Below are 10,937 nucleotides of genomic sequence, written 5' to 3'. Positions count from 1 at the left end.
GCTCAACTGCCGGCTTCCCAGTGACCCTTTCAGCCCATCCCCTCACACTTCTTCCCTGCAGCCAAAGCTGTGCCCAGCCCAGCAACTCCCTGCTCGCTGAGTGTGTTCCTGTCCTTAGACCTCCGGGCAATTCCTCCTTCCTACTCAAGTCCATCCTGGAGGCTGCCCTGCCCATGCCACCCTCCTGCCCAGACCTGTGAGGATGCCGCCCACCTTAACCATCTCTGGGCTTCAAAAACCAGCTCTCTATCCCCTACCACCTCCATCCCAACTCAAGAAACTCCCAGCCCAGATCCCGAGGCACAAGAGACCATGAAGTTTGTATTCTGGTCCCCACTGCCCAGCACAGTCCCTGCCAGTAAAAGTGTGTGTTGAAGTGACCTGCTCCATGAGTCCAAGACCAGCACCCTGTAGACAGGCATGCCCCTGCCTCTGCATCTTCCCTACCAGGAATCAAGATGCTCTCATCTTCCGTCATATCTCATCCTCTGGGCACTGGCCCCTCCGTCTAGAATGTTCTTCTGTGGCTCTAAGCATCCAATCCTTTCAAACCCAGCTCAGTGTGTCTGTCTCCGGAAGTCTCCTGGCTCCTTTGCCAGAGAGCTGTACTACATGGGCCTGTATGTCTCTCCTCTGGTGACCCCTGATGGCAGGGACATGTCAGATCATTTCAGTGTCCCCAGGACCAATTGTGCTGATTTTAAAATATCTGTAGGATGGGCATCTTCATTCAAATGAAAAATCTGGGACTGGGGCGAGTGCTCAGTGGTTAAGCATGAGGCTGAATTCAGATCCCCAAGAACCCACATAAACACTGAGGGGGCCTAGTAGCACATTTGAAATCCTTAGAAAGTGGAGACAGGAGGTCTCCAAGCAAGCTCACCATCGAGACTAGCCGTGTTAGTGAGTTCCGGGTTTGACTGGGAGACCCTGCCTCGAGAGTAAGGTGGAAAAACGATCAAGGATGATTCCTGACATCCGCTTCGGCTTCCACATGCATGCCCAAACCTTTGCACCCGCACAACGTCCACATATATGCAGATGTGCATACGTACATGAACACACATTTGCAGACATGGGAAAAGAAGAGAAAAGAAAAACCTGTTTATCTCCATACAAAAGAGATACGAAGAAAGCAGGTTTGGGGTTTTGTTTGTTTGTTGAGGCAGAGTGTTATTACAGAGCCCAGGCTGTCCTAAAACTCACAATCCTCCTGCCTCAGCCACTTAAAGGTGGGAATTGCAGCTTGGAAGGCAGATCTTGACTGAGCTCACTGCAGACCTTGGATCTCCCGGGAATCCATGTTGGACTCAGCTCAGAACCTTCTGGCTGTGGATCAACGAAGACTTGCAAAACAGTCTGGAGCCTTTCACCTTCAGAGCCCAGAAGGATGAGTTCCCTAGAGTGGAATCCAGTGGTCTTTTCTGGAGATAGGATGTTTTCAGGCTTTGGATCAGGATCTGGGGGTTCAGCCTGGCCAGTGGGACCTCAGCAAGCAGGATGTGACTGCTCTCCTAGCCAGGGCCCTGGGTTATGGTACGGGTCGGGGGAAACCCTGTCTGCCCCGCCCCTTTCCTGCAACCACACTATCCATACCCACTAAAGACTACTAGCTGCAGACAAATACAGCCTGCTGCAGCAGCATAAGCACAGCTCTGACGCTATCTGCGCATTGACTCAGAGCCTCGGTTTACTCATCTGGCAAACGGGTTTATAACAGTTGCTCATGGGGTAGAGAAGCCAAATAGCACAGGGGTCAAGTATGTCCACACTCCCCCTTAGAAACCCAGGCCCTTTACCATCTGGCTCTTGAGCAGCCTACCTACCTTCTTTGAGCCTCAGTTTTCCCATCTGTGAGAAGGTTAAAAACAGCACTTAGTAGGGCTAATAATATACTTGTAGTAGCGGAGTCCACCGGGACACACTGTACATACCTGAGAGACAGGTGCTGTCCTGCTGGGCCATTGGGAGGGGTCCATCAGATCATGGCCAGAGCCTGATGGGTAAGCAGTGCTGAGAGAAGCTGTTATTTAATATGAATTTGGCTCAAACTCAATCCATTACATCTGTGCTCTTGGGAGGGACCAATAAGTGCCTGGACAGAAACCCTAGGCCTATGTCTTACTCGGCCATCTCTTGGGAAAGGGATTGTAGCCACTTCTTCCCTGTGGACGGCGGCTCTGAGGTACAATTCTACACGTGCTCTGCTATCCAACTCAGAGACAAGTGTCCTTCCAGCTTGCCCCCACCTGGCCCACCTCCAAACCCTGTGATTGCCCATCCATGCAGAGATGTATATGACCTGACCCCCTGAACAGAAGATGTCCCAATGCCCCAGGGGTCCCCAGTGTCGTAGGAGGGACCATAATTACAGCTTTCACCAAGGAAGTTCCTGCTGGGTCCTTCCCCTGCCCCTCCCACCTAGGTGTGCCCTGAAGCCCGTGTCAACCCACAGTGACTGATGGCACATGCTAATAGCACTTAGTGTGAAGTATCTCATCTAATCCTCCTGATTTCCCCCAGTTTCCAGATCAGCAAGGCAAGGCTTACCAGCATGCCTCACGCTGACTTCAACACCCGATCTAAGGTCTTTTTGGCTGTGTGACAAGAGACCTGAACTTCTGGTCCAGTTTGCATCCCCGAAGTACGAAAGTTAGGTTGTAAACGCACAGTTAGGAAGCTAGATGCAACGAGCCTGAGCCGGGGCAGGGTCTTGTCTGACGCTGTGTGACCCTGGCAGCAGTGTCCCCTCTCTGGGCTCGGGTTTTTTCCTGGTCTTATTGTGAGTGATAGATACAGTAGGTGTAAGTGTCTAAAGGTGCCCGGGACAGAAAGGGTCAGCAAAGGTCAGATGACATCCTTTTCTATTGCTGTCCTTAGCCTTTATGGATGAAGGGCCCAGAGCCACTGTCTGCATGGATACAACATGGGACTTTAGGAAGCTTGTAGGTGTTGGACGTGTTGTGTGTGATGTCTGATGGTGTATTTTCCAGCTTCATCCAAGTTCCGAATCATAAAACTGTGAAACTTCCATTTTGCTTATGTTATGCCTTCATAGTGCAAAAATCTATAGAAAGCCTTAAGATTGCTAGTAAAAAGCAGTAGAGCAGAGTCGCTCCGATTTGTTGTGCGAGCGGAGTGTGGCAGCAACCTTCTCTGTTCCTTACTTTCTCTGCAATTAAACGTGTCAGTCTACATCACACACACACACACACACACACACACACATACACACACACAAAGTTCTTGCTAGTCCTTCCTGGGTTTCCTTTCCCTTCCCCTAGGAAGGGAAGTGGGGGGAGTGTTGTTATGGGGGACACTTCCCTAGGCAAAGTGTTGAATTTCATGTTACCCTGTGACCCACTTCCCTCTGTAGCCCAGAGCAAGGATGACTCGGATGGGTGGGTGACGGCCTCACCTTACTCATCCATGCCAGCCTGGGTGGTGAAATCCACTCCCCTCCACAGGCCCACCCCCAGCCAGGAGGGTTCAGTGAGTATGCAGGTACCATGCGTCTCTTACTAACCAACAGGCTGGAGACATGGCGGTTCCTCTCGAGAGTCCTGCCTTGGGACTTTTATAGGTCATTTATAGTCTTGCAAAGTGTGAGAGTGGATGGGGCAGCTGTGTTTCTTCACTGGAAAGAGAAAGGGATGAGGACACAGAGATGCCCGGCGCTTCATCCCTGAAGTCAACATGGCCTTGACTGCCCAGGGCCTGAGTGGCCATTTCTTGTCTCTAGAGGGCAGGAGCTGGGGGACACTGAGAGTCCCGGGAGCTGTCTCCAGAGATCGCAATATAGTGGGGGTTTTGTTTGTTTGGTTTGCTTTTTTGAGGGGGGCTCACTCAGTTGGCAAATACTCCACCAGCCCTCAAAATAATGCCATGCTGTCCTCCTTGGTGGGCTTTCTGTCCTGGGAGGCCATCTGTGAGTTGCTTTCACAGAAGATGTTTTTCCTCAGCCTCAAGCTGAGAAGGGAGAAGAAAGAGCCTGGGGGGAAGGGACACGGTTCCCGTCCACAAAATCTACCTTCTTTTCTCTCAGGGACAGTGATGATGTGAGGGCACGCTCAATAAAAGAGGTGGCAGGCCTGTGAGGCGGCCCTCCGTGCTGACTCAGCTCTGCCACTCTTTCATCTCGGCCCTGACTTACCAGCAGCGTTTAACGAGGGAAGATGGAGGAGTTACTCTCCCTGGGCGGCCACCTTGAAATCACTGTGCTTCACAGAGTCCAGGAGGCTGGGGGTGGGAGTGTTTCTGGTTGTATCAATAATTTACCAGGTGTGCTTAAGAATGATTGCTATGATCATGAAAATTAACAAGAAAAAAAAATAACCTGATGGTTTCTTATCTGGGACTCTCTCTCTCTCTCTCTCTCTCTCTCTCTCTCTCTCTCTCTCTCTCTCTCTTTCTCTCTCTATGTATGTGTGTGTGTGTGTGTATGTGTGTGTGTGTGTGTGTGTGTGTGTGTTGGGGGAGGGGGCTCTGTGGATAGAAAAATAGTTTACAAGATTTTAAAGTAGTAGCATTGATTGGTGAAGGGATATGGTTTTACACCTTGGTTTCTATATTGCCTTCGGTCATTTGGGAAAAATTTTGAAATACAAATAAATGAATCGGTTACGGTGAAGCCTAGGATATCCCTGATAAATCCAACCCCAGCTTTATCCCCAGTCTGTTAGAATAAGAACCTAAAAAAGTCTGTCTGGACTACATCCCCTCAAACCCAGGGAGGGAAGCTGAGAAGAAAGCCTTCTTCCCATGTGGAACTCCGTGTCACTCTTTCTAGGTCTGTCTCCTTCTGTCATGAGAGCTGTCACAGAAGTACGCAGGAAAGGAGTGGCTGCCTTCCCACAGCCACAAAATATTTGCCCTCCCCTTGCCTCCTCTCCAGCCCGAGAGGCCCTGGTATTAGATTGGCTGTGCAGTTCTCAAAGAGGGTTCTGTTGACAATAATGGGCTGTTGATCCTGTGCCTGCCCGTAAGCAGAGATCCGACCCCAGAACAGCAAGATGCGGTCAGCGTGCTCTCTTCTGACCTTCTGGGCCTGCGCCTGTCCCCCAGCAGGAGCCAGGAGCCTACAAGACCCTGGATTGAGCCTTCTGCTTGTCCCCTGTGCCTCCCTCCTGCCCACATGGCCCAGGCTCCTTTTTGTGTGTTGCATTTTGGATTGAGAGGTCCCAGGCTGCAGAGGGAGGTGACAGCTAGGACATTTCCACCCCAAGGAAGCCTTGTATGAGGAAGAAGGTTGGGCAACATTGGGGACCTGCCCTCAGCTCACTGCTAACAAGGGCCTTTGGGGAGATCTGCCAGCTCTCCTCTGGCAAATGCACCTGGCTCTCTGAAAGGGTGGACAGGTAAGCTGAGGCACAAGGGGCCTATACCATCACACCACTGAGCTGGGTGCCCAGCACCGAGTCCCCTAACGCCAGAGAAGAAGATAAGTGACCTAGCAAAGCAGGAACAGGCTAGGTGCTCTAGAAGAGCCACGCACGGTGCTCCATTAGTGTCTGTGTCAGCCCCCGGCCTGTGGTAGCTTCCAGAAAAAAAAAAAAAAAAAAAAATATATATATATATATATATATATATATATATATATATATATATATATATATCTTTTTTTGTGGATGGGAGTTCAAGCCCCAGCTCTGTCACTGAGCTGTGTGGACCTGGGCAAAGGGGAGCTGGTGCCCACTGTTCTAGATGGTGAAGAGGATGGATGAGCAGGCAGTGGGCAAACAAGTCTTGCAACAATCTCTGGGCGGCTCATGGGCCCTCGGACTGTGTTTTGTGATTGCTCTGTAGCTCGGTTGTGGACCAAAGCCCACCATGAAGAGGAAGCTTTATTCTGTGTATTAAAGAAGCATTTATCTCAAAGATTCCCACCCGTTGCGTGGATTTCTCCACCCGTGAGACAGAACTGTTGATGGAAAGAAAAGATAAGGCTGACGTGCCTACACTGTGGTGGGGGAGAAAGGGGGCTTTGAGAAGCAGCCTCATCCCTGGCCCTAGTGCCAGCCTGTTTCCTGCCCCTTTGGGGTTTGCCTGGGGATGACCAGGGTGGCCACTCAGAACCTCGGAGCTGTGCTACATAGCACCTTTTAAGATTCGCGTTACATGTGGCTATTATTTGCATATACTTACTGTATCTGAGGACCTAAATTTTACGTTTTTTTCTTAAAGAATTTACGTTTAAATTTGGAAATCAAATAGGCGTAACACAACTTTATTGTCTTGACAGTACTAATGCTGCTATTTTTTCCTTTGAGATGTAATTCATGTCATAAAATTCCCTGTTTTAAAGCATGGATCAGTGGTCTTGTGAAGCCGCCATCACTGTCTAAGTCCCAGGAAACCTCACTGCTACGAACAGTCGCTACACATGCCCTCCTGCCCCAAGCTCCTAGAGCCCCCTCTCTTGTTCCCCTCTCTACAGATTTCCCTAGTCTGCACTGGGAATTCTAGGTCAGCCTGGTCTACAGAGCTAGTTCCAGAACAGCCAGGACTTTTTGTCTCAAAAAGCAAAAAAACCAAACCAAACCAACAAAAACCCCAAACAAACAAACAAACAGGTTCATAGCCGGGCGGTGGTGGTGCACCCCTTTAATCCCAGCACTTGGGAGACAGAGGCAGGCGGATCTCTGTGAGTTCCAGGCCAGCCTGGTCTACAGAGTGAGTTCCAGGACATCCAGGGCTACACAGAGAAACCCTGTCTGAAAAAAAAAAACAAAAACAAAAAAAGGGGGGGGGTGTCATTCAATCAGTGTCTTGTGTCTGCCTTTGGTTTTGCTTTTCATGACAGGGTTTCTCTGTAACAGCCTGTCCTGGAACTCCTCTGGTGTCTGCCTTTTCTTGCTTAGCTTTCTCTCTTTACTTCCCTCTCTTCTTTTGACACAGGGTCTCGTGCAGCCCAGACTGTCCACAAACTCTATGTAGCTGGGGATGACCTTGAACTTTGGATCTTCTTGTCTCGGCCTCCTGTGTGTTGGGCTTCCAAGCATGTGCTGGAGAATTGAACCCAGGGCTTCGTGAAGGCTAGGCAAGCAATCTATCAATTGTGTTACATCCCAACCTGATTAGTATGTTCCAAGGTTCTGTTGAACTTGGCTCTTATTTGTGGCTCTTATATTCCAAAAGAAAGAGCATATCGCCTTTGGTTCATCGATTTATTTATCAACAGGTGGACATCTATTTGTGTCCATCCATAGCTGTTTCCACATTTTGGTTTCTGTCTCTTGAAACTACAGTATTCCAATGAGGTGTGTTATAATGTAAATTACAGGTTTGGATTTATACAAGAAGATTATAAAGTACCCAATTAATTATTTATATTCATGCACTTTGGAATTCCTTTTTCTAAATTAGGTTAAATGAAATTTTGCCCTTTTTAAAAAGAGAAAGCCTAAAAGAAATGCTGAGGAAGTGGGGACCCTTCCTCCTAGGGCCCTGGTTCAGCTTACCCCACCCAAAAGTGGCCCTGCCGTGAGGCGAGGGGCAGGGTCCGGGAGGCGCAGTCATTCTGAGAGTCACTCTAGCACCTAGAGGAGCCACAGAGAGGACAAGTTCGGGCAGGAGTGGGTAGATGACTTCCCCCTGGGAGGGGACCCATGGCTGGAATTATCAGACAAAAGGAATAATTGGAGCGGCCGATGACAATTCCTTCAGCTGGCACCTGGCCTGGGCCGTGCTACGTGGCTGGCTCCTTTGGCTGAAGCACCCAGAAGCTCCTGGGCTCCCCTCCCAAAGGCAGCTACAGGAGAGGCTTTGTTGCCTCCCGGCCCGGGGGCTAGTCCCTGAGCTGCTCTGAGAGGCCGATCTGCCGTCACCGACCTGCTGTTTGTTCTGTCTCTGGGTCAGGCAAGGAAACTGGATCAGACAGCCTATTCCCGACTCTAACATCTCGGGGTTTGGAGAATACTCCTGAGTCAGAAATCCTGGGATCAACTCCAGACTTCCTCTTCTCTGGTTGTTTAACATCTCTGCTTGCTCCCTACCTCCCAAGGGGTGAAAAACACAAAACAAAACAAAACAAAATTTCACCGAGGCCCAGGGCTCCCTGAGCGACTAGCAGAGTCCTAAACCCCGTACCCAGATGGTGTGGCTAGTAGTTCAGGATCAGTGCCCAGGGACAGCAAGGATTTTGAACTGAGATTGTCCACCCCCGAACACCATGCAAATCTGTCTCCAGACTGGGCAGGGGGCTTCATGAGTCATCCAGAAATGCTGGGAGGGGGACAGAAGCAGAACTCTGTGACTGTCGCATCTGGTGGATTGAGGAAAACCACGTCCAAAGATTGAAGCAACAAGTCTGTACCACAGCCCAAATGGTGACAGTGTAAAACCCAGGCATCCTGCCTCGTGGCTTTCTTGAGTTTTATGTGGGTAGACAAGCCACCCAAGCCAGTCTGGGGGCTCAGCTACCCCTGCGCTTCCCCCTCTGCCTGTGAAGGTGGCACCTCAGCCAACCTTCGCTTTCCTCAGCACAGACTCTCTGAGTTTCATCCAGGGACAGTTCTTGGTTGGGGAGGTCTCAGGCTGACTGAGAATCGGCTGTATGGACACTGAAGAAGTCATGGCTTCTGAGATGGAGCTCAAACACTTCTTGGGTGTCTGCTGTGGACAGAATGTCTGAGGCACAAGAGACACACAGTGATGAGGGAACCTCCACCCGCTGCCCTCTCCCCGGGGAGTTGACAGTCTCTCCACAAGAAATTCCGTTGCTAAGAATAATTGTTTAAGAGTAAGCAATAATGACAAGGCCCAGTGGCGGTGATGGTGCAGGGACAGAGGTGCAGGGAAAGGAACTGGGTCCCCACCTTCCTCAGGGCACTTTGATATCATGTAAGGAAGGTATCCATCCTTAGGAAAGGGGAGGAAGACCAGGGCAGGGAACAGAGGCTAAGAGACAGAAACAGGGCAGGCGAATATGATCAAAACCCTGCACACATAACCAAATACTGGATGTGATGGTGCCCACGTGAACGGGTAAACTGAGGTTCAGGCCCTCCCGTTGTCCAGTGGAGAAACCATAGGTTACAAATGCCGGCCAGAGCACGGCCGCACCCGGGTGACAGACAGACAGCATCTGGTCAACAGCACTTGCTGTGGTAAGACTGGCCACTTGCTGTCACTTCCTACATTATTTCAAGCCCTGTAATAGAGTCATATCTGCTCTCCCCTGCAGGGAAACTTCTGTGTAGACAGAATGCTTTGACAGAATTAATAGACACAAGAGTGAATTCTTGTCAGGGATGTCTAGGTAGTATAATTTTTATTTTTATTTATTTATTTTTTGTTTTTGTTTTTTTTTGTTTTTCGAGACAGAGTTTCTCTGTGTAACTTTGCGCCTTTCCTGGAACTCACTTGGTAGCCCAGGCTGGCCTCGAACTCACAGAGATCCTCCTGGCTCTGCCTCCCGAGTGCTGGGATTAAAGGCGTGCGCCACCACCGCCTGGCCCGATTTTTATTTTTTAATTTATACTAGGGGAAATGAGTAGGTCTTTGAAGCAGAGATCAATAAACGTTGGCAGATGAATCCGCCCATGCAATCACGACCAGAATCAAGATCTAGATCTACCCAAACTGCCCCAAGCCCCTTTGTACCCCTTTGAGTTAATTACTACACCCCAAAAGCAAGCACAGTTCTGATCTGTACCTAATGGGTTGGTTTTTTTTTTTCATTTTTATTTTTTGACAGGGTCTCACTATGTAGTGTAGGCTGGCCTGGAACTCATTATGTAGACCAGAGTGGCCTCAAATTCACAGGGATCACGTGTCTCTACCTCCCAAGTGGAGTTAAAGGCGTGCACACCATGCCCAGCCAAAAACTTCGGCTTTATGAATTTGCGTGTCTTCCTGGTGCAGAGGCCACACCAATCGTCTCTGTGTCATCCCAGTTTTAGCAGATGTGCTGCCAAAGCGAGCACTCTGTTTTTGAGAGAGTCTTGCTCCTCAGGTTGGCCTTGAACTTGCAACCCTCTTGCCTCTACTTCCTGACTGCTGAGATTATGGGTGTGTGCTACCATACCTAATCAGTTTTGCCTTTTCCTAGCCTTCATACCCATGGAATCATTCTGAATGTCCTCTTTTTGGGCCAGCCTTTCACAGGGGGTTGGACTGACCCTGAAAACCACGGGTGGTTTAAGCAGCATTGGAAGCAGAGGGGGAATCGAGGCAAAGGGAGTCGATTCAGAAAAGGCGGGAAGGGAGGCGAAATGGAAAATGTACCTGTGACCAGAGTGAGGAGTACAGGACTAGCTTGGGCATCCCTTGGAATGTATTTGTGGCTTCCCTGAAACGATCTGAGAGAATCCTGAAGTGGTTCAAGCACAGGAGAAAATGAAGGTGTCTCAGAGTGAGGACCAAGGGGAGGCACTTCGGCATTGGTTCTGGCATGGGCTTCACCCTGGAGACGGTGAGGAGCCCTCCCAGAGCTGACTGGAAAAGTGGACTGGTGAGGTCTGGAGAAGAAACATGTGTGGCCACAAAAGATGGCATAGCATGGAGTCCAGAAAAGGCGTGGAGGCCAGTCATTCCATCGCCCAGTTACTTAATTCATCTGTCTGTTCATTCACAATGCTTCTCATTCCACGGCTGCTTGTCACTCACTCACTGTTTCTGGGACTTGGTTTTTGTTTTTAAGGATTTATTTATTTCTATTCTATATGTGTTGGTGTTCTGCCTGCCTGCATGTCTGTGTGAAGGTGTCAGATCCCCTAGAACTGCAATTACAGACAGTTGTGAGCTGCCATGTGGATGCTGGGAATTGAACCCGGGTTCTCTGGAAGAACAGCCAGTGCTCTAACCACTGAGACATCTCTCCAGCCCTGGGACTTGTCCATTACATTTCATACCCAGCTTTGGTCTCTGACTAAGACGTGTGCAGACAGTGAAGGTGGAGGTTGTGGGACGGGGGGTTTGGCAAATCTTGCCTGCTG

At 49.8% G+C, this 10,937-nt stretch overlaps 1 non-coding gene across 1 annotated transcript; it reads right to left on the bottom strand.

Moving 5' to 3' along the window:
* Positions 1-9,822: 9,822 nt before the first annotated feature.
* Positions 9,823-9,926, bottom strand: LOC131905379 (U6 spliceosomal RNA). Its single transcript, XR_009377905.1, has one exon. It is a non-coding gene; the product is annotated as a U6 spliceosomal RNA (small nuclear RNA).
* Between the last annotated feature and the right edge of the window lie 1,011 nt (positions 9,927-10,937).

Source organism: Peromyscus eremicus, chromosome 2 (assembly GCF_949786415.1).
Source record: "Peromyscus eremicus chromosome 2, PerEre_H2_v1, whole genome shotgun sequence".
Taxonomy (NCBI): domain Eukaryota; kingdom Metazoa; phylum Chordata; class Mammalia; order Rodentia; family Cricetidae; genus Peromyscus; species Peromyscus eremicus.
The sequence above is the reverse complement of the archived record's forward strand: the minus strand, read 5'-3'. Positions and strand labels throughout refer to the sequence as shown.